We start from the raw sequence: 22,895 nt of genomic DNA on the forward strand, positions 1-22,895 counted from the left end.
GTTTTCTTACTGTCGTAATTTGTAATGATACATAACCGGCTGGTTATGGAGGAGGAAAGCAATTAATATAAATAAAAGTCAATTATTAAAATTATTAGTTCACTAATTTAGCTGCATTTTAAATATGCCATCATAAAGTAGACATATTAAGCTATTGTTAAGTACTATCTGTACTATTTTTGTCAGCGTAGGTCATGAACTTAATGTACAGGAGCTTAACTTAATGAATCAAACTCATCTCAAATAATTAACCATACCTTTATGACAACCTATCTTCTGATGGTCCAATCATCTCAAAGTTGTTTCTTGAACATGACAGTGAGTTCACTCTATTCTGATGGGCTCCACAGTCTCAATCCATTAGAGCACCTTTGGGATGTGGTGGATTAGATTTTTATCATGGACATATCATGCAGCTGACAATCTGCAGCAACTGTGTGATGCTGTCATGTCAATTCAGTTCAATTCTATTCAGTTTTATTTATATAGCACCAAATCAGAACAACAGTCACCTCAAAGTGCTTTGTGTTGTAAGGTGGACCCTACAATTATATATGCAGAGCAAACTCAACAATTATATGACCCCCTATGAGCAAGCACTTTGGCGACAGTGGGAAGGAAAAACTCCCTTTTAACAGGAAGAAACCTCCAGCAGAACCAAGCTCAGGGAGGGGCGGGGCCATCTGCTGCGACCGGTTGGGGTGAGAGAAGGAAGACAGGCTGTGGAAGAGAGCCAGATTTAATAACAGGTATGATTCAATGCAGAGAGATCTATTTACACATAGTAAGTAAGAAAGGTGACTGAAGAAGAAATACTCCCCCAACAGCCTACACCTATTGCAGCATAACTAAGGGAGGATTCAGGGTCACCTGATCCAGCCCTATATATGCTTTAGCAAAAAGGATTTTTTTAAGCCTAATCTTAAAAGTAGAGATAGTGTCTCTCTCCTGAATCCAAACTGGAAGAGGCGCCTGAAAACTGAAGGCTCTGCCTCAATGCGGATCAAAATCTCTGACGAATGTTTCCAGTTGTTGCATCTATGCCACAAAGAATTAAGCCAGTTCTGAAGGAAAAGGGGGTCCAATTCAATACTAGCTAAGATGGATCATACACCTGCAATGCAATCCATTAACAGCAAGGTAATTGACAAGTTAGTTGGTGTACTTGTAAATACAGAATGTATATTAGTTTCATAAACTGCTTTCATAAGCTTTCACAAAGTATTTCAGTCAAAACAGTCTGCTAAAAGGAAAGGCTAAATAAAAGTTCTCTTTAAAGTTCATAGTTTCCTTACTAGACCAATCAGCATGATTCCAAGCAACAAACACAATGCAACTAAGAACCATATGGTCAAGTACTGTCAAATTCTCATGTTAGATAGCCACTTCACTAACGCATAGTGCTCCATTTCATTGCATGGTTGTCATGGCAACGGGTGCAACTGGTGTAGTCAGTATTTGAGATCATGCCTAGATAGCTCGTTGCCACAGCTAGAATTCACACTACTAAGACACCAATCAGCAATGCCATGCTGATGCACACTCCTGGCTAGCAGCACAAACTGTTCTCAGCCAGCAAATACACCAAGATCCCCAGAAAATCTGTCATCCTGGAGACCGCCACAGTCTCATTTATCTATGCTTCCTCCTCCACCCCATTTTTTCAATACACTTATGAGCTTTGCAGTGAAGTTACTTATATGAACATAAGGACAGCTTTTCGAACCTCTTTGTACACAAAGTAAAGTTAGACTTAAATCTTCAAAAACTAAATGTTTCCTAAACTGTATAGTTTCAGTTATTGGTTCTAAAACAAACAACATTTGGGGAAATTACTTTGTACTCTGATTAATTAGCTTTTAACTTTTATAACTTTTTGATAAATCAGCAAGTTAATGAAAATAAAATAAATGGAGACTAACTGTATTTTTCTTATTTAAGTTTGTCACTTTGTTGGAATGTATGTAATTTTGTAATAAAAACATTTCCCAATATAATATAAAAGGCATTTTTTCAGGCTATAAATCCAAAACTTAAAAACTAAACCAAAAAAGCAAACAGAACATGCAATATGAGGACTGATTTATTGCACATCACCAATCCTGTTCTTTTTATATTTGCCCTTGGCAAAAACATTTGTGAGAATTTTCAAAAATAATAATCAACTCCAGCTTTTATGGCTGTTTTCTAGGTATTTCTAAAAACAGAGGAATCAAAGAGAAGTAAAGTTCATATAAGTGAGCAAGCTGTGTGTCCGTCTAGCCACAGAAAAAAAACTGATTGTAGCAATCAGGAGTCAAGGTTAGACCGCACGGCAGGAGTCAGTTCTGCAGAATTGGTTTAAATTTACACACTGATTCACACACACATGCACACAAACAAAGGGGAAAAAAAGTACATCGTTCCTCTGAGATGTTCACGTGGAGGTCTGCAGGGGGGCACAGTTTAGACTGCTGTTGCACCAAGTCTGTTTATGATGTGAATGGCTGCGTTTATAACCCCTGCAGCTCTTACCTCTGACTGGGTCTGGAAACAACTTTGTTAGTGTTGGTCAATTTACTGATAAATCAGCCAGGTTAACCCTGATAAATCAGGGTTAAACAGCTTGTTTCACCAGCCTCTCTCAACAATATCACCAATACACATAGACATCAGGTGTTGTGTGATTGTTGTCCTGCCGATTAGGTGTCAAATGACACAGAAAATTTCCCGGGAACGCAAGAAGTTGTGCTCTTGACCAGAATTTTACTGGCAACAACTTTAAAGCTTTATTTTCCTGGATGGCAGTTCTTGCCCTCCCCAAGGTTCCAAAAAGTATTATTTTCCATTGACCTGTGATCTATCAGAGTAGAGTTTGGTGGACTGAATATCAATATCAACACAAACCCTAGGAGTTCAAAAACATATCACAGCATTCAGTCAAAGAGTACTGCTTTCCAATATCTGTATCAAGACTCGGCCCGAAATTATTTTAAAATTGCCTCGGTGTTAGATGAGGGCCAGTGAACGGCCTGCTCGACTGTTCCAAAACAAAGAGAAATAGACAGAAAGAAAAAAAAAGGATTAGACATGAAATTATGGAACATTTTTTTCACTCACCATGAATACTTAAACTTTCTATCATTAATTTTTTCAGTTTCAATCTGGTCTCACTCTCCTTCTCTGCTAGTTTTCCAACTGGTTGACTGCCATTCCCTGAGCCTGGTTCTGCTGAAGGTCTCTTCCTGTTAAAAGGGAGTTCTTTCTTCCTCTTATTACCAAGTGGACCGCTGTCCTACAGTATTTGCAAGAAAACCCAACAATCACAACATCCCGTATTTGCTAATATGGGATGTTGTGATTGTTGCAAATACTGTAGGATAGCAGTCCCCAACGACCAGGCCACGGACCGGTACCGGTCTGTGAGTCATTTGGTTCTGTGCCGCAAAAGTTGTGAAATTTATGGTTTTCAGGGTTTTTATCAGTTTTCATCGTTACTTTTTTATCATTTTTAATGTGAACTTGCACAATAAAATTCAGTTAATCTAAATTGAATTGGTTTACTTACAAACTCTTTCTTCATAAAAAGAAATACTGATTTAAACTAGTCTTGGTCTCAGTGTTGTACTTCCTGTTTTATTTTGACAGTCTCTCGTCCTGCTTTTAGTGTGTTCAGATTTGCTTCACCTGTCTCGTCCCATAGGAACATGTCATTTGCTCCTGCTGTGTTCCCCAAGGTTTCCACTTACCTTGTCATCTCTCAGTGTATATATATTGTCTCTGTCCTCCTCAGTCCTTTGTTGGTCCATATGTTAATCCCTCCTTGTTTCTCCATCTTCTCTTGATATTTCCAATATGTCTCCAAGTATTCCCAGTGTTCCAGGCTTTCAGTTGGTTAGGTATTTAGCTTTCCCAGTCTAGGTTTTTCATGGTCAGTTCATTTATTTTGGTTTACCTGTTTTGTTACTTTCCATAACAAGTGACTTGCCTTTTGTTAAAATCTTGTCACGCAGCATTTTGACCCCAAATGCTGTTTGCCATGTTTTCTTATTGCAAAAAAATTAACACTTATTGTAGAAACCCCCAGAATTTCAGACAGGAACATTTTGCTCTTATCAGGCCTGAAAATGACTTGATAAGAGTATAACCTTAACCACGATTTGGAATGCAATGCTTGGACTCAGGTTTAACAATGTTAATTGCAGTGGCCACCCCTCTAGTAGTTCCACAAAGTCAAGGTTAGGAATAAGTGATTGAAAGCTTTCCTCCACCTGCCTTGAGTGGCCTCTTGCTCTTCGTTGCATTGAGGACATGACTGAAAGACTGCTGACGGCTTCCTCTGCCACTGTTTCTGTCTGCTGGGTAGTTCTGTCAACAGATCATCCCATCCCACTGAGAATGAAATCAAACCCGAGGTGGCTCTCCACTATCTACTGTCATTTCTCATTAAAGAGATATGAATCACTCCTGACACCGTGTAATTGGTAAATGGTAATTTCTGAGAGGAAATTCTGGGAGACTGAGGAAGAAAATCACACTTTGGATTTGAGATCGGAAGGATTATGACATGAAGCTTAACTGCCTCTTCCTACAGTCTTTTTTTTTTTTATTTTTTATTGTATCTGATAGCCAAGGATTCCACTCGCTCAAGAATCAGAGACACCGTTTATCTCGGTACCCTCCAATAATGACACCACTGGGTTTTAATATCACTTGCTATATATCGTTTCTGTCTTTTAAACTCGGATTTCACAGTCGCAGCTTGAAGGAAATATTCCCATTGATTTATCCTTGATTTTTTTTTTTTACTAATCAAAGAAAAATCATTCAGTAAAAGAGAATGCGCATATAGTAGTGACGGGTTTTAGGTTTTCAGTGATCACCAGCATCTAGGAGAGTGCCTCGTGATTTCAAATCCTGATTAAAGTCATTCATTAATCAACTGCACTTCCAGCAAATTAACACTAGCATTGCAATATAGAGATAAAAAGGGAGATTAAAAAAAGAGTGGCGCCTTAGCAATTAGGAAAGACCCCCAGAGGGAAGACAGTCATACTGGTGAAAAGCTTAATTGGTTTCAGGTTAGCATTCCTTTCATTCGAGTACCAGCGGCAGATATATGCCAATCTGGTGCCTTTGTTTAACCATAATCTGGACCTAATCGGCTGTCTGACAATTCCTGCAGAAGCATACATTAATAATATTAATTAAGTATAAGGCAGATTATTCTAAGACAGGCAAATGCTATCTATATCCCTGCTATCAGACACCCTGATAGCATGGAAAAATGAAGTTTACAGTGCACACAGGTGTAAAATAAGGCCAGGGAGCCTGCAACTGGGCCCAAAGCCAATGTCCAGAGAAAGGAAAACTAATAAAATAATACTCTTAAAGCTTTAACAGGGTGCATGCGAAACGACCGCCACCCACGTTTTCTTAAATAGACTAATAAAGGATTTTTCGAATACTTTGTGATAATATACAACAGACCAAGTTTCAGCTGCCTCTAGACTGAGTTTCCCATCGCTTTGACAGACTCATCTTAGACTGCAGTTTGAGACAGTACTCTGTCATCTACTCTGCAGGCTTAGTAAGTAAACAGTGTAGCTGTGCATGAAACTGTTTTTAGCCAGCTTCAGGTTCTAGTTGGAGTGACCCTTCAACTGTAAGATCATCACAGCATATCAAAGAGTGCCATCACCAGCTACAGTCCAGGACGGTCGAGTTAATGTGCAGCCATGAAATGAGTCTCACAACAGTACCTTGACTAACTTCCCTGTGGGGAAATGGGAGATGGGCTGATAATATCTGGTCAGCTGTGGCTGAACTTTCAAAATAAGAGTGCCCAATAGTTTATTGATCACTTCATTTTACAAGAAAAAGGTCTGAAATGAGATGTACTAATATTTGGTTAGGTTCACACATAAAATCAATCTCACTCACACACATAGGTCATACGAGGAGAGAAAATTATTAAATTCAATGCACAAGCATGCATATGTTTACAGTATGTCCATATATTATGTCTGTGGTTTAATTTGTTCGTTCACTGATTCAATCATGGTTGCATACATTGTGGATGTAAGTTGATTGTACAACAGACTGATGATGGAAGGTTTTTTCTGCCACTAAAAAAAAGGAGAATAAATGTATATTCATTGCAAATTACACAGAAAGAAGTCATGAGACATGTAACTCATAAATGGCACATAATAACTACGTATGTGCAGTACTGTTACCTCCAATATATAGATCTGTTATCCATCACTGACATGACAACTACACAAGGACCTGCAATACACCAACACTACAAACTGTATGTCGCCCAAGAACCCTCTTATGTGTTGCTGGCATTTGGACATTTTTGAGCAGGATTTGACATTTCCAATTACCATTTGGATGAGAATGCTACCACACACACAACACACTTCATTTCCTGCTGTAGAATGAGAGAAAAGTCAGTCAAAGTACATACAGTAGTTTCCAAACCTAGTCAGCCATTAAAAACTAGGCATTCGCTATGCATCCAATCTTAAATATACATGCTGGGACACATACAGATCTAGACTGTCAGACAAAACTGTGCGTAGCATTATTGCATAAATATATCATGTGTCTATTTCAATTTCTTTGATTAGGCTGGTGCAAATGTTGTTGAGTAAGAACATCGTGTTTGCACTGCAGTGTGGCATGTCACAATTAAAAGCTACACTTTAGCTAGTAGCAGTGGCTCATGATCAAAGTAGCCATATTTCAATACTTGAATCTCTTGCTTCTTATTTGTCCTTCCATCTAATTTCTTACCCAGTTAATTACACATTGCTCCGTCTTACACCGTTCAGCTGCTATCCTATCTGCACAGCCACAAGAGGCTAGCAACACCAGCCTCTTGTGACTGCGAGGGCTCGTTACTAGTTGTTGGTATTACTGTGGATGGTGCAGCAGAAGCAATCCCGACAGCTAATATGTTTAATTTAATTTTGTTTAATCTATTTGTGGTTTCTTGTTCTTGTAATTATTCAGCTCCACAGTATTGCTTTTGTCATTCCATCTTTGTCAACCACTTCTTCCACATTAAACCAGCAGTAGTCTGTATACCCATAAAGAAAAAAAATATAAATATTGACCCATTGGCCTCAGATTGGCAAAAGCAAGACCTCTGTGTGGACTGTCTTAAAATGTAACAGTTAAAATGGTGCAATGAAGGTTAATCTTGAAGTCCTTTGCAGTGACTATTCCAGTTCCCAAGTACTCATGAATCTCCTTGAATGTTTCTTCCCAGATACCCTCTCTCCAAACCCACTTTGCTCACCAATCTCATGGATGGATTCTCTCCACAGGAATCTACATACATAAGATACAAGTAAGTTTTCCACACAGATATATTTAAAAAAAAAAAAAAAACACCAAGAAAATAAGCACCAGAGCCTGGGTTTCATCTAGCCACTCCCCTATGAAGGGGCTTTGACGAGGAATTAGGAACAGATGTGTCATGATTAGCAGGTATGTGGAGTTCTGCCAAGACACAAAAACTGGTACACACATGCACACATTTATAAACAGGGATAGCGGACAGGCAAGGCACAGAGCAAGGAGACAGAAATGACAAGGCAGAAAACAGCACAGAGAGGACAGAGGGACCATGACATTACCAGTCAAGCCGTGTATATATGCTGCACCAGGACTTCACACCAGTTTCAGCTGTGAATTCAAGACCATGAGTGTTTACATGTCATATTCCGATCTTATCTAATTTGATATAGGTAATCTTGGTAAGACCTTTATTTCAATAACCAATCAGTGGAGAATGCATTATATTATTTTTGTCAAATATTTTTGTCAAATAAGATTAATGATTATTGAATAGGACATTAATCACGTAAATACTGACAAAGCAATGAATGAATAGAAGAATAGACATTGTTCTTGCAATTCAGTCACAGATTGCTATTACAGTGCACTTTTCTTTTCGTTTACATTTTTTCTTCTTGACTCGATGAGAATGATTTTACAGATCCGTTCGAAACTATTAGGATTTGTGTACAAGAGCACACGGATATATATTGACTTAAATAATTATGTCACAGTCAGTTATTGGATTCCCTGAAAGCGTGCATCTAATGGAGTGCTCTGGTATTGTGCAATGGTCAATCTCTTCAAACTGAGCCTTTGTTAGACTAAAGTTCCTAATGTGATCCTGAAGAGAAAAAATAATAATAATAATGAGCTCAGCCAATCTAACCCTTGCACAATGGTTCATTGACATGATTAGAAGTAAATAAAGTAATTACCCATCCTGCAGTTTGGCAAAGCTCCTGCATATAAATAGGCATCATTATAGGGTACAGTGGATGAGTTTGCTGAGCATTTCTACCTTTGGTGGAAAGCGATTTTGATCTAAATTGATTGCTATGGGATTATCCTGGATTTATTAAATATTAAGGCATTGACTTCTACTAATGTAGATAATTAGGGTTTATTCAAAGTCAAAACGAAATTGGCATAAAATGTGCATGGAAAGTGATTCATTACTGAGCCACTAGTCAATTCATCAATTATGATTTTCATTACATATCATAATTAAGAATGCTCAAGCAGAATTGATGTAGTTAGAAAGTCTCATTACCCTGCTATTGGAATTAACAAATACATTTTGAAATGCGTTGAAACATTTTCACATACACTGAACAAAAAAAAATATAGTATAATCTAAGTCACAGCAAAATTATTGATTAGTAAACAGCAGTGCCCCAGTTGAGCTCATTAGTTAGTGCCGTTTGCACTTTGAGTGACCATAGAAGTTCAGTTTTATCAGACGGAGAAGGACATTTATGATCAAAAACCACAAAAACTTTCCTTTTACAATTTCAGGTAACATATATTCCCTTTCATGATGATGGTTTTGTGCAGGAAGTAAGATTTCTGCACAAAACTGTTGCAATATTAAGTCCAGGAAATATTTGTCAAGCTGTAGAGCAGCGGTCCCCAACCCCCGGGCCTCGGACCGGTACCGGTCTGTGAGTCGTTTGGTTGAGGGTTGAGGCTCAGGTGTGAAACGTATGGTTTTCAGGGTTTTTATCGGTTTTTAGCGTTATTATGTTATCGTTTTTATCGTTAACTCGGTTTTCCTGGGTCTTTTTACGTGTGTTATGAATAAATCTTCTTTTTTTCATACCGGTACTAGTTTTATTTAGTTGTATTTATCCGCGACACCTTAAAGGCCGGTCTGTGAAAATATTGTCGGGCATAAACCGGTCCGTGGTGCAAAAAAGGTTGGGGACCGCTGCTGTAGAGAGTGCAGCTTAACCTAGATGCCAAAAAAAAAAAAACATCACCTAGATACCAAAAGTATTTGTCTAGATCTGCCATATAATGCAATACCAACCCAGGTCCACATAACTGAATGTCAAAATCTAGTTTGTTATTGTCAGTTTATCTGACACTATAGAAAATGGCGAAAACAGGCTTTTAGATAAAAAAAATAAAAAAAATCAGCCCTCTCCTGCATTAGAATCATTTTCAATCATTCTAACCACTCAGACACCCCCCATATGTGTAATTTGTAGCTCCTAACAATTTTATTCTATATTTAACTTTTCGCCACTTGAAATGCTTGTTACTTGATTGTAAATATATGTTTTATTGTAACTCTTCTAAAATGCATGTTTGTTATTTTTCTTGGGAGGACACTCTCTGTGAAACATAATACAACTCAGCAGTCTCATATTTCTTACAAAGAAGTCAGATCTCATGCTGTACATGTTTTATAGACTCGATATTGGCTGTTGCAAATTATGCCAAACTGCATAATAATTTGAGAGGCACTTACAATTATAAGCTTGTTGAAACTGCAGGAAAAAATTAAATACTGAAATTAAAATGTTGCAGCAAACTTGTTTCCTAAAAACAGAAATATACAAATGACGAAAACAAATGCAGAACAACTGTCTAGGCTCAAAGGGAAACAGCTTTGTGTGCCTTTGGCTCTTAGAACAAATCATGTTCTGGAGATAAAGTGAACTTTACCCATGTTCAGTTGTTTTGATGGCACCTTGGTAACAAGAAGCGTACATTTATTTGAGCATATCCATATGAAGTGTTGAGTGGAGATTTAACAAAAACAGAACACAGTCTTTGAAGAAGCTGGCAGCACATCACTCACATTATAGAACTGGCAAAGACTTGAGTGCCTTGCTCCTGGTAGTGATTGGTGATTAACAAATGTTTTGTCCTCGCCATAGATCTGGGTAATGGGAATGTAGACTCGCCCGCTGGTGCTTGGGAGTTAATCACACAACAATGAGGTGCAGAGGAGTGGAAGGAAAGGTAAGGATGAAAAGGAAAGTAAAGGTAGGGATGAAAAGGGATGGGGTTGGATGTGAACTTCTCAAGACAAGGCCCCAAGTTTAATTGCCTTTGGATAATCTTATTGTCTGTTGGTTTGTGCGGGTAGCTCTCTCCCCATCCTATATTCTCTTCAGAGGTGGGTCTTAGGAGTCAAATCACTGAGAAAGCCTTTTCAGAGCAACATGGTAAATGTGGAAAGCAAAGTTGAGGCATAAGGCAAGTTAAATGGTGGCTCCAACAATTTGTATATATTTTCAAATTTGAAAGTTGAACTTTAAAGTTTTACTGAGACTCTTAAGTCACACAAAAAACCAATATGATGTTGTTTACCTGGATGATTTCAGTTCCGTTTACACCAATCAATCAGAACAGGTGAATGCTGATAATTAAATAGCTAAATATGTCTTTAATATACATTTTTAATTATTTTCCAAGAACATTTATATTTAAATACAAAACTCCTGAACTCGATTTCTGGAGACTGCTGCCAGTTGCTTGGTGAAATCAGCAACAAAACAATACAGTGCTACACCAAAAGCAAGTTGGTTGCAGCCCTGAGGCACAACTTTCAATTTTGGATCTCACTTTTTAAAGTTTCAGCCATTGGTCAGTTGGTGATTGTCATCATCCAGGTCGATGGCTTCCATGCAAACTACAGATGACCTGGGTAACTTGTTACTGACCAAAACAATCGCAACAACGTTTTTGGTCCAGAACTGCTGATCAAATACCAATAACCAGCAACCACTTGCAAACCAGTTGGAGGAATAGACATTTTTCCTAAGTGAAACCTCTCCTGGAGGTAACCAGCAGGTTGCAGAGCAGTCTCTAGACCTGTGTGACTGAGGACTTAAGAAAAAAAGAAGTTGTTTGTTAAAGAAAATTGTCTTACTTGTCACTTAAAACATTCATCTCTGCTTTATAATAGAGAGAAACATAGGCAGATTACTTTATATCTATAGTGGGATTCACAGTTATTTGGGCCTCTAAAAGTAAACCTGGACTTTATAACATGCGGTAACAACAAAGACATCATCCTTATGAGAATAATTTCAAGACTGCTGCCATGTTTTTCTTTACAGCCAGTGTCTGCCTTTTTATTCCATCTGTCAGCTGTATTTGCATGGCTCCCTTTGCTTCTCAGTTGCTACTTTGTAACCAATAAGATTTCCACAGACCAGAATGGATTGAGGGGTGCATATAAAGAGATAACAGCTATAAAAATGGTGTACATGCTCATACAAATCTGGTGTTTACATGACCAAGCAACCCTAAAATAATGAGACAAATGACAGAGTGGTTTATTGTATGTGGCCGCTATACACTAAGATAGTGGTTTGATCACTGATTTTCTTTAATTTATACTGAAGCATTTATGACAGTAAAGTGTGGAATTAACAACAACAACAAAAAACAGTATGAACATCAACATTTTTAGCATCATTATTAACTGGAACAACTACTTTTTAATGAACTTATTTTGTAAGAAATATACTGTAATATGCTATTATTGTGTTATTTGTAGAATTGTGGTCTTCATGCTGCAGACAACCCAGTATTAAAAATGTGCCTGCTGGTGGATCATAATTATAACTCCCCTAGTGTGTTCTGGTCCAGCATTGAGAAATAAGCAGAAAAATATAGATTTTTCTTTCTCTGTACGTCAGACCTTCACTGACTGCCAAATCCAATAAACGATAAGTCAGTCAGTCATTGTGTCCTTTTCTGGTCTTGGAAAATGAACTTATCTCAGATGCAAAATATCAAACATATATTTACATTTTTGAGATAAGCTGTGGTTTTGACATTGTGCAATCAAATAAGGTGCACAGGTGTTATTCCAGCCAGCTGTTTATTACCTAGTGTTGTGCTACTTGGACATGATTCATTGTTTATGCATTGAACTGGTCATCCCATTTGTTGGCTATGGCATAATGTGATGCATTCTTTGTCTGCAAGTAAACATCTGGGATGTTTATCCCTGTCAGTCAGCAGCTTGAGCTGGTGAATGTGTATGTTTTATTAATCTTGCACAGATTTGAGTAAATTCTTGTTGAATAATGAGTGTTTTAGTGGCTCTAAAGGTGATAGAAGTAAGGCTGTGTTCCTTTTAGTTTTACACAGCATGGTATCTTGTTGATAAAATATGAGGTAATTAAATCTGAGCTGAAATATTTCACCCAAGCAGCCTCTTCGGGATTTCAATTTAAAAAGCCTTTTGTAAATGCTTCTGTCTTTTCCATATTTGCAGTCGTAATACCCACATTCAAGTTTGACAGTTGTCATTTTTTTCAATTACTATTTTAAGTGGTTTAAAGCAGTGACATCTTTCATTTTAACTGGGTCAGTAATACATACGTGAATGAAAAAATATGTCCGGGACACACTGTAGAACCTCTTACATGTTGTCACTGTAATGAATAGGGGTTCTGATTTAAAGGATGCATCCTTCAAACAAATTTAGACCAATTTGAATACATGTGCTCCTCAATTCATTTCCATTAAATCCTTGTGTTTTCATGCTGAGAAGCATGCTGACAATTAATCAATTGTTGAAATTTACGTAAGCTCTCTGATATCTCGCTAGCTGGGCTGGCTTGGTTCTGAATATGTTTCCAGGATGACGTTTTTCTTCACAATTTTGGGCGGTTTAAGTAAGCATGTAATGCCAGGAGGGGTTAATTAACTACATAACACTTTTGCATCCAGACGGTGGAGGTCAGACAGAAGAGCTACCTCTCTCTCTCTTTTTTTTTTTCTTTCCCCAAATCGTGGACCCACAAGCAATTCCTCTGTAGATTGCCTAAATAAGCACATACTCACATGGGCTACCTATTTACTCCTTGAGTGGAGCGACATGTGCTTATGATGTGCAAGAAGATTTTTCTAGTTTCACCATAAAGAGCAACACTAAAATATGGTGACCGATAACAGATGCAAAGCTAAGAAAGACCAGCTGCACAGTGACATGAATAATTTGTTTAGAATTATTCATTATAAACTAGGGTTAATAACTGAGTTTGATGGAAAGATCAGACAGTTTTTTTCCCACCAAACCTTTTGTATGAGTATAATTTGAAGGCTGATTTTACATGACCAAATATAACACCTTAGAAAATAGTGAATAGCAAGTCCCAATTTATTTAGAGATAAGATTATTCACAAAAGCCAAGCTAAGATGTTCTGGAGCAAGCTTTAAATGGGAGCTGAATAAAAGCTCTTATGACCTCAGACGTCCTTATTTGGTCGAGTTCTGTATCTGTTGGCGCTGCTGGGCGAAAATTGTTAAAGGCTACATGGAAAAAGCAAGTTTTCTCTTTTTGCTAGTCAAAAATGTGTCTGTTCCTGAGGTCCCTAGCAGTGCTTTGTTATAAAGAATTCGAGCTCTTGGTAAGAGGGATCTGCCACCTGTAGACTTTTTGAGATGTTATATTTAGTGATGTAAAATGTGTTCACGTCACATCCCGCCAGGACTGAGTTGTACATCTCACCAGAATGTCTCAAGAAACTATCTTCCACAATCTGTCAAATCATGCAGGAGTGGTCTACCAATTACAGCTGTGAGAAGTGAGCAGCTGTCTTGGCTCTACAGACTTGCCGGCATGTCTTACCCTGCATTACATACATATCCTGATGTAAAAATGTAATGTTGTAAAGAGAGACACAGGTAAAATACAGATTAAAGACTGGAGAATAGCAGCAGAGAATTGCAGAGGATTTAATACTCAGTGGTTGGATAGGCTCATGATAGCGATGGTCCCTCAGATAGTGTTTTAAAATGGGGTCCAGTGCAGTAACAGTGCTGCTTCTGTGGTGATCAGATACCAGATTTTCCAAAAGTCTAAGTTATACTGAGAGCTGAGTGCATTTCATGGTAACTAATGTCCAAGTCTCAGCTTCTCAGTGAAAAACAGAAGAATAAAACGAGAGGGGTGGAAGGAGAGAGTTATTAGAGCTCACCGTAAATTGCATGGAGGAAAGGGAGCCTTTTAAATTACCATAGCTTTTCCTCTGCATGTTTGGGGTCATGAGGTAGCCTGAATTGCTACAATCTTTTTCTCTGAGTTTCTCAGCTCATACAAAATTTCCATTGAATCCATAAGTTTTGACAGAATGTCAGAATTTTGCCTCTTTGCCTTATATTTAAAATTGTGTTTGTCCAACTATTTATTAAAATGGGGTTTAAATTAGTTAGTGTCATACTTTTGCTGCACCTTTTGTAAGGCTGGGTGATATATCAAGCTTTTAAATATTTTTGATAGATTTTTATACGAGATATGAGAGGTGACAATATCGTTTATATTGATATAGTCTAGGTTACGTTATAATAATAATGGATTGGATTTATATAGCGCTTTTCAGGGCCCTCAAAGCGCTTTACAATTCCACTGTTCATTCACTCTCACATTCACACACTGGTGGAGGCAAGCTACAGTTGTAGCCACAGCTGCCCTGGGGCAGACTGACAGAAGCGAGGCTGCCATATCGAGCCATCGGCCCCTCTGGCCAACACCAGTAGGCGGCAGGTGAAGTGTCTTGCCCAAGGACACAACGACCGAGACTGTCCGAGCCGGGGCTCGAACCGGCAACTTTCCGGTTACAAGACAAACCGCCAACTCTTTGAGCCACGCTCCACCATCGCTACACCTGCAAGCAACGACAAGATGGACACGGCAGCTATCAAAGAGGAGCTGGTTGGTAAAAAGAAAACATTTGGAGATTACTATTTTATTTATGTCAGTGTTAATCTCGTTAAAATGACGTTAACGCCATAACTGCATTAACGCGGCAAATCTCAGTTAACAAGTTACTGTGGATCGCCACGCGTTGTTGTTTCTTTATGGCTTTAAAAAAATATTGAGCAATATATCGTATATCGCCATCCAGCTAAAGAATATTGAGATATGAATTTTGGGCCATATCGCCCAGTTCTAACCTTTTGCATTAATGCTGAAGTGCTGAACCTCAATCACGTCTTGACTGGTTTAAAGTCCATTGTGAGGGTGTATGCATTGTCCAAATTTTTATGGACCTAACTCTAAGAAACTGCAAACAGGCATTTTAGTCCCCTTAAAAGCAATGCCACCAACCTGAAATACTGGCACCTTCATCAAAATGTCTCTGCAGTGTGCCTCTAGTCATCCTTTGACTGGATTGTTGTTGGTAAAACGGGCAATTTGATTATTTGAGCTTTGAATGAAGTGTAGTTGATGCGTGTATAAAGGACATAATAATTCCATTTCTGGCAAATCAACCCAAAGCATAAAAAAATCTTTTTAAGAATAATTCAGCTTCAGCTGGGATTGCTTTCACAGAAAGACAAGTGTAGTTGGATCATTAACAAAGCATGTACAAAATTTTTGTCTTTCTCGGGGTAATTTCTTAAAAATACACGCAGTTGAACTTAATTTACAACCATCCATATGAAGTTGAAAGGCTGTGACACCAGAGACTGGTGCCTAACCTTAAGTCCTTATCTTTAGCAAGCACACTCTGTGTTTACACATTGCCATGATATCATAATTACTACAAGCTAAATATTTTATTGAACACTGAAATTTTTTGTTAGTTAATGTTTAACTGCATATTCACTATCAAAGTCGAGCCACCAGGCAGGGATTGGTTTCCAGTGAAAAACAGTTTCTGTGAAAATGAGTGAAATAGAAAAGAGGGCTTGTTTTGTGAGTATTCGTTTCACTGGGACACGAGACCAGTGTAATTATCACCAAAGCATGCATGTAAATGTGTTCATTCCTGAATATGTCAGTAATTTTTACAGGCTCCGTATGCCTGCAGCACTTCATGGTCTAAGTTGGAAAAACTAATCCCAGTCATGCAGTATGGGTGGACATGAGCAAATTAGACTTTTTCATGGTATCATGGTTGTCATTGCCTAACCTTAAAATTAAATAATAATAATAATAAATGTGGATGTTGCTGTAGATATTCTTGTTTTTTTAGCATTTAATGATTTTTTTTTTTTTTTAATAAATGTGTATGTGACTTTTCCTGAAATGGAAAAGGGGTTATTTCTGTTTGAGCACTGGGGAAAATAAGAGAATCCATCTGTGTATCACAAACCCACATTATCGACTCATAGCATTTATTTCTGTTTGTCACCCATTTTGGTTTTAATAGCAGTATGTTTGTATCTAAGTAGTTTGCAGATGAGCTATTATAAGCATGCAATTTTCTGTTATAGATTAATCTGGCTCCATGTGAGAGAATTGGTCAGGGAAAGTTACTGAATGGCTCATGTTGCTACTGTCCATGGCCATCAGCAAATCGACATGCTGTGGTCATTTTGATCTAGTAATTAATCTTAATTAGTCTCTAATTTCCCTGCCTGATTTGCTACTGTGGCTTCGACAAATTCAAAAAGCACAAATAAAAATGTGAAATCACTTGCCGGAGTATAAGTAAGTACAACAACTACTTTGTTAAGTTCAGGGAGAGATCATGGCTTGGGTTAAAATCTATTGCCATATTCCACCCAGGCTAAATGTGGAGATTTTACATCCATGTATTTACATATTCACAAGATGTTACTTGACTTGAGAATGTAAGATTGCCATGACTGAATACCAGAATGCCTCAGTCACTAAGTGTACCTCACTGTACTGCATATGTGATTTTTTTTTCAGATCATGGTTGCTTTCAAAATAGTGAAAACCAAACAAAATCAAATAAAAGCTTTACTGACCATTTCTCTTACAAATGTCACATGCAAGTGTATCAGCAAGTGTATCAAAAATGTAGTTTGTCCAGTAGCATGCTTTGTTGTCGAGAGTGACATTGTTGTTCAGTTGGTATTTCAGGGAACCATGTAAGCTCAACGTGATCGATCTATGTTTTGCTGCCATGCTGACAAGAATGAGAAATGAAAATTGATTCAAATCCAGGGATTTTTGCTACATTGGTTTTCAAAAGTAATTAAGAGAACATTGTGTGGACAAAACCGATTGCTGTCCAGACCAGAAATTATGCAGTGCCAGGTCAGCCTATAGGCCTATTTGTATGAGTAAAAATTGTGTCTAATATTTTCCTCATCACATAATCACAGTAAGTGCCTATAGCTGTTTCCAATATTATGGACCAGATAAAGTTTCTGGTCCATAATATTGGATAAAGCACAGTTTCTTGTGCATGTCAAGTAACTGGGTTTCTTGACATGCACAAGAATAATGTAATCAGCATTCAAGTTGGTGTTTGTCTCCTAATGCCTTCTGTAAACTGCTAACATTTTGCTATTCTGATCTTTGCTTGCTTTATCCCGACTAAAAAAAAAACGCTTTCTTGAGTGACTCACTGGGTTAAATAGGTAAATCCTAACATAAATACAGAAATAAAGTGAATATTCAAATTATCTGCAAATGTCCTAACCTTATTCACCCCACTGAAGCAAGCTAACAAACAATATATTTAGTTGTACTGCCATAAGGTTCATAATTTCTTTCAAGATTCAACCTTTGATACTTATTAAAATTCTATGCTTTCGCTGAGTGTCAGAAAAGCAATGTTTTCATGAATTATGAATGCTAGTTTAGCCAGCCAAGAACCATGTCAGGTTTACATATGCATCGTGCATAGATTTGTTATGTAGCATGCTTCTCCTTTCAAAAAAGTATTACCAATTTCAGATGGTGTGTTATCTTCTCAGACAGTAATTCTAGGATTTTGACCAATTGTACACCAGTCCATAATGCACAACTGTAAAAGTTTGCACTTTTAAAACTAGCTATACTTTTGCAGAACTTGTTTCGCTGGGTAGCATTTGCCTTGAGCAGCATACAAATGTTGATGACTTAACCTTTTTATATATCTTTATATTTAGAGCATGTTTGGATCGTTCATGATTTATGACAAATGAACAGCATGACAGAAACAACCTTTTCTGAAGAAGTAGCATATGTCTATTTTGGGACACAGAATTCTGTAATTTTTTCATTAAAGCTGGTTTTTCATATGAAGTAAGCCACTCTGACATCATGACTAAATCTAGTAGTTCTTCCTTATGTCTGTATATGTCTCAGTTATCCAGAACATAGTTGAAGGCAACTAGACTTCTTTAGGTTGATCCAAGAGGCTTCTTATTTTATAAACAACTGCTCAACATTCACAGGTATTTAACATCTAGCGGGGGCCGTTGCTTTGGAGATATTCCTGAGGGTCGCTGACCAGCTATTCCTTTTTAATCGTCTTAACAATTAAAATTATATGTGTAGTTTAGAAAATACTAACCATAACAGTTTGTGTACATTGTTAGATGCTAATGTCATTTCATGGAATCCAACATTAGCTCCTGTACATCCATCCATCCAGCCCTTTTCTTCAGGTCACGGGGGGCAGCAACCTAAGCAAGAAGGCCCAGCCCTCCCTCTCCCCAGCCACCTCCTCCAGCTTATCTAGGGGAACACCAAAGTGTCCCTAGGCCAGCCAAGAGATATGATCGCTCCACAATATCCTGGGTCTGCCCCAGAAACAAACACCTCACCCAAGAGGCATCCTTGTCAGAACCACCTCAACTGGCTTCTTTTGATGTGGAGGATTAGTAGCTCTACTCTGAGCCCCTCTTGAATGGCTGAACTCCTTACCCTATCTCTAAAGGTCGGCCACTCCTAGGAAAAAGGTCATTGTTGCCACATTAGCTAGTGTACATAAAATTTTAAAGTCCAGTTAACATAAGTGGGACTGGTTTGGGAAGAATTGGAATATTAGTCCTAAGATTATTGCTTTGATGATCATTAGTACAAAAACTGAGCTCCCCATTGAATCTACCAACTTCATGCTAATACTAGTTGCTGATATTTAAATTTTTGTAATGCTGAGATGATATTAGTGGAGGAACTGACAAATGCTTGAAAATTACAGTAGCTAAACTGAGGTCATGAAAAAAAAGTCTTTATTTCATATCTAAGTCCTACCTTTCATTCAAAGGAAATATAAAAACTTGTTTTCTGATGTGTCCTTTCTTGAGATCTTGGTGCATTTATGTTTCCAGTATGTTACATACTTTCATATTAAACACTGATATCTGAACAGAAGCCTGAACACAGTGTTTGCTGAAAACTATCAGTAAACCCAAACATACTATGGTTATATTATGGATAAGAATTTGAAAATTACAACGATCTATTTTTTTAAATGTTTCAATGCATGTTCCTGCATTATATCAGTCAAACCTCTGCTGATTAATTATACGCTGCATTTATTATATAGGTGATATGTTGTACTTTGCATCCCTATTGCTGAACAAGTGGTAGTCCTCCCTGCCTTTCACCTCACACAGTGGTCACAAAATTGCACATCTGTACCACACCTGAGGGGAAAAAACAAAGTGGGAATTTTAACCCAGACAAACTGTTTTCTATTGCTCTTCAATTCTCTGTTATATTAGTAAACCTATTACTATGGCAGCAGACAATTCACAATTACACAAGTTCCAGCCACTTCTCATCTGCATAAAGAACTATCCATATTGAGCATGATCTAAAGAGTAAAAAATGGGCTGATAAAACAGAGGGAAAGGGTCATTAAGCACCAGGTTGGGAGACAGACAGAGACAGCTAGGGAGACATAGAGTCCCAACTTCATCAAGATTAATCACTGACATCTGGTGCCTTGGAGGACCTAGTTAGTAACCCTCTGTTTTCCCCCTGGTTGGGTGTGAATCATCGATGGCAGGCGGAGACGGAGGAAACGCAGCCCCGGATGCCTGTTGTATCTTTTGTCACACTGGGTGACAAAAGTGTGTAATGAATGACAGAGAGAAGGTAAAGAGTATGCCAAAACAGTTTTTTATTCAGATTGTACTGCTGCCAGATATCTACATATATACTGTAATTGAGTAATGGGATTTAATACAGTATTTATGACATAGTAGATATTTGCAGAATAAACAGATGGATAGACAGATAGATAGATAGGATTGCATTAAACTGAAAGCTTATTAAAATTTGCATAAATGCCAAAATACAGTAATAAATCCTGGTGTGTGTGTGTGTGTGTGTGTGTGTGTGTATTCACGAATCTGCTTAATTATGTGTACAGTGTTATTTTCATTTCTCCAGTGCAGGTCTATATAATCGATTATGATTACGATTCTAAAGCTCATAATTTGGTAAAAATCCAATCCATGTAGCTTGCCAGGTAGTAAAAACAAGCCAGCACATTATACTGAATTTAGAATAAATAAATATCAGGTGAGAATCCTTGACACCTATCCGTTGATTTAACAGCACCCTCCTTGCAGATTGCATGGAGAGAGATGAATTGACGGCGAGGTTAGGATAGACAGAGAAGGTCGTGCAAGAGTGGGAGCTGGGGGAGAAAGAGAGGGAGGTGAGGGAGTGTGGAGTCAGAGTTCTCTATTAACTAGAAGCCTAAAGGAGGCTCCTCTTACTAGAGCCCTGTTCTGGCTACGCTGTTTTATTATGTTCAGTTTTAGACCTTGGGCTCTGGCTTATATAGAAAGACTCTGACCCACATCTATAGAAGCTTTGTCATAAACTTATTTTTATTATGAAAAAGCAGGGCCATGGGGCCAGTGCTGATGCTTGTAGAAGTGGAGCAGGTGAGCCGGTTGATGCTATTACAAACTGGATGATTAAGTCTGAATGAAAATTAGATAATTAGATGTGATACAAGAGGAGATGGGAAACAGGGCAGAGGTCAGTCCGTACTGACATTATTGTGGAAATGTGTGTTAGTATGATGTTCAGTGTCCGTCTTTCTTTTTTCAGATAACTGTTGTCTCACTTTGGATTTATGATAACATAAGCAAGGATTTAACTGTTAATTGTGACCATTTAAACAATGAAACAATAGTAATAATACAAATCTAGTTACCATTCAGTTAACTACAATTAAGGAAGGAATTAAAAAACATTTAAACTGTGAAAAGGTTTATGTTATATTTAGCTTGGTCCTGGTCTAATCTAAAGAAAGTCTAAAGTAAGATTTAGATATTTGAATCTTTAAGCTTTAACCATGTCATGTACACCTTGGTGGTCCTGAGTTTTTTTCCTGCCTTAATTCTAAATCTAGATTCAACAAGGTGCTGGAAACACTCCTCAGAGATTTTGAGCCACATTGACATGATAGCATCGCGCAGCTGATGGAGATTTGTCAGCTGATTCACATCTGTGGTGTGAATCTCCCGTTCCACCGAATCCCAAAGGTGTTCTACTAGATTGAGATCCTGTGACTGTGGAGGGCATTTGAGTACAGAAAACTCAATGCCATGTTCAAGCAACCAGTTTGAAATTATCTGATCTTTGGGGCTGGAAGCAGCCATTAGAAGGTGCATACACTCCAGCCATAAAAGAATGAACCAGATAAGCAACCGTACTTTTAAACAATGCTTATTTGGTTAAACTTAACCCAAAGTGTCCTGAGAAAATACCCCTCAAACCATTACACCACAAGCCTAAATCACTGATACAAGGTAGGGTGGATTCATGCTTTCATGTTGCTTATTCAAATTGATACTTATCAGGCAAGAAAGTGTTGTTTTTCCAATTGTCCGTTGTCTGCAATTCATTTTCTATTTGTAGCTTACAGATGTGGCTTCTGATGTGGTCTTTCACCATAATCCACATGTTTCAGTGTCTGATGTGTTGTGGGAAGATCTTCTGCATAAATTGGTTGTAATGAGTAGTTTGGGTGATTCAGGTTACTGTTACCTTCTTATGATATAGAATAGAATAGAATAATCCTTTAATTATCCCACAAGGGGAAATTTTGGTGTAATAGCAGCAAGAAAGACACAAACAAACAGTACACAAGACACAGAACAGAAAACATACACAATTTTTACATATTCACATCAAGGACAAACAATCTTTACATATTTACTTCAAGGACATATTTAAAACAAGGATATGAAAACAGCCTGGGCATTTTCTTCTGACCTTCTGCTCACTGGATATTTTCGGTTTTGCAAATCCAAGAATTGGTTGTGTGGAAAAATCCCAGTAGATCAGCAGGTTCTACAATATCAAGGCCAACCCATCTGCCACCAACAACCATGCAATGTTCAAAGTAATTTAACATCAGAACCACCAAAGAAAAAAACAAATCCTGTAACTCTGTTAAATTAAATCTCCGTCATGTTCTTGACTTTTCTTAAAATAGGCTTATTCATCAAATACTGACGCTCCGGGTGTACGGGATCAGAAGAAAAATGATAAAAAATAATCACCACATTCACCAAGTACTAAATGTCAGGTTGTCTGGCAAAATGGTTGTTTACATGCATTTTAATGTGAAGGCGGCTGTAATACTAGCCAGAGCTAGCTAAATGGGATTGATAAATTAATATCTAGCGTACTGTCGTTAAATAAAATATGAATAATTTCTGCTGGGATTTTGAATCGGGGAAGAGTGGGGAGCTTAACCGATGGTGTGGCGGAGTTGCTGGCTGTTCTGAGCAGGAAAACGTAGCTGAACTGAGCAGAGAGTCCAGAGTGTGGAGAACTAATCAGAGTAAATAAAAAGTGAAATTCAGATCACGGCAGCCAAACAGTTTTCTGGCCTGAGGAGAGCAGCTGAGGAGGGCTGTGGATGGT

This window comes from Simochromis diagramma, unplaced genomic scaffold, assembly GCF_900408965.1.
Source record: "Simochromis diagramma unplaced genomic scaffold, fSimDia1.1 OVJJ01000602.1, whole genome shotgun sequence".
NCBI lineage: Eukaryota > Metazoa > Chordata > Actinopteri > Cichliformes > Cichlidae > Simochromis > Simochromis diagramma.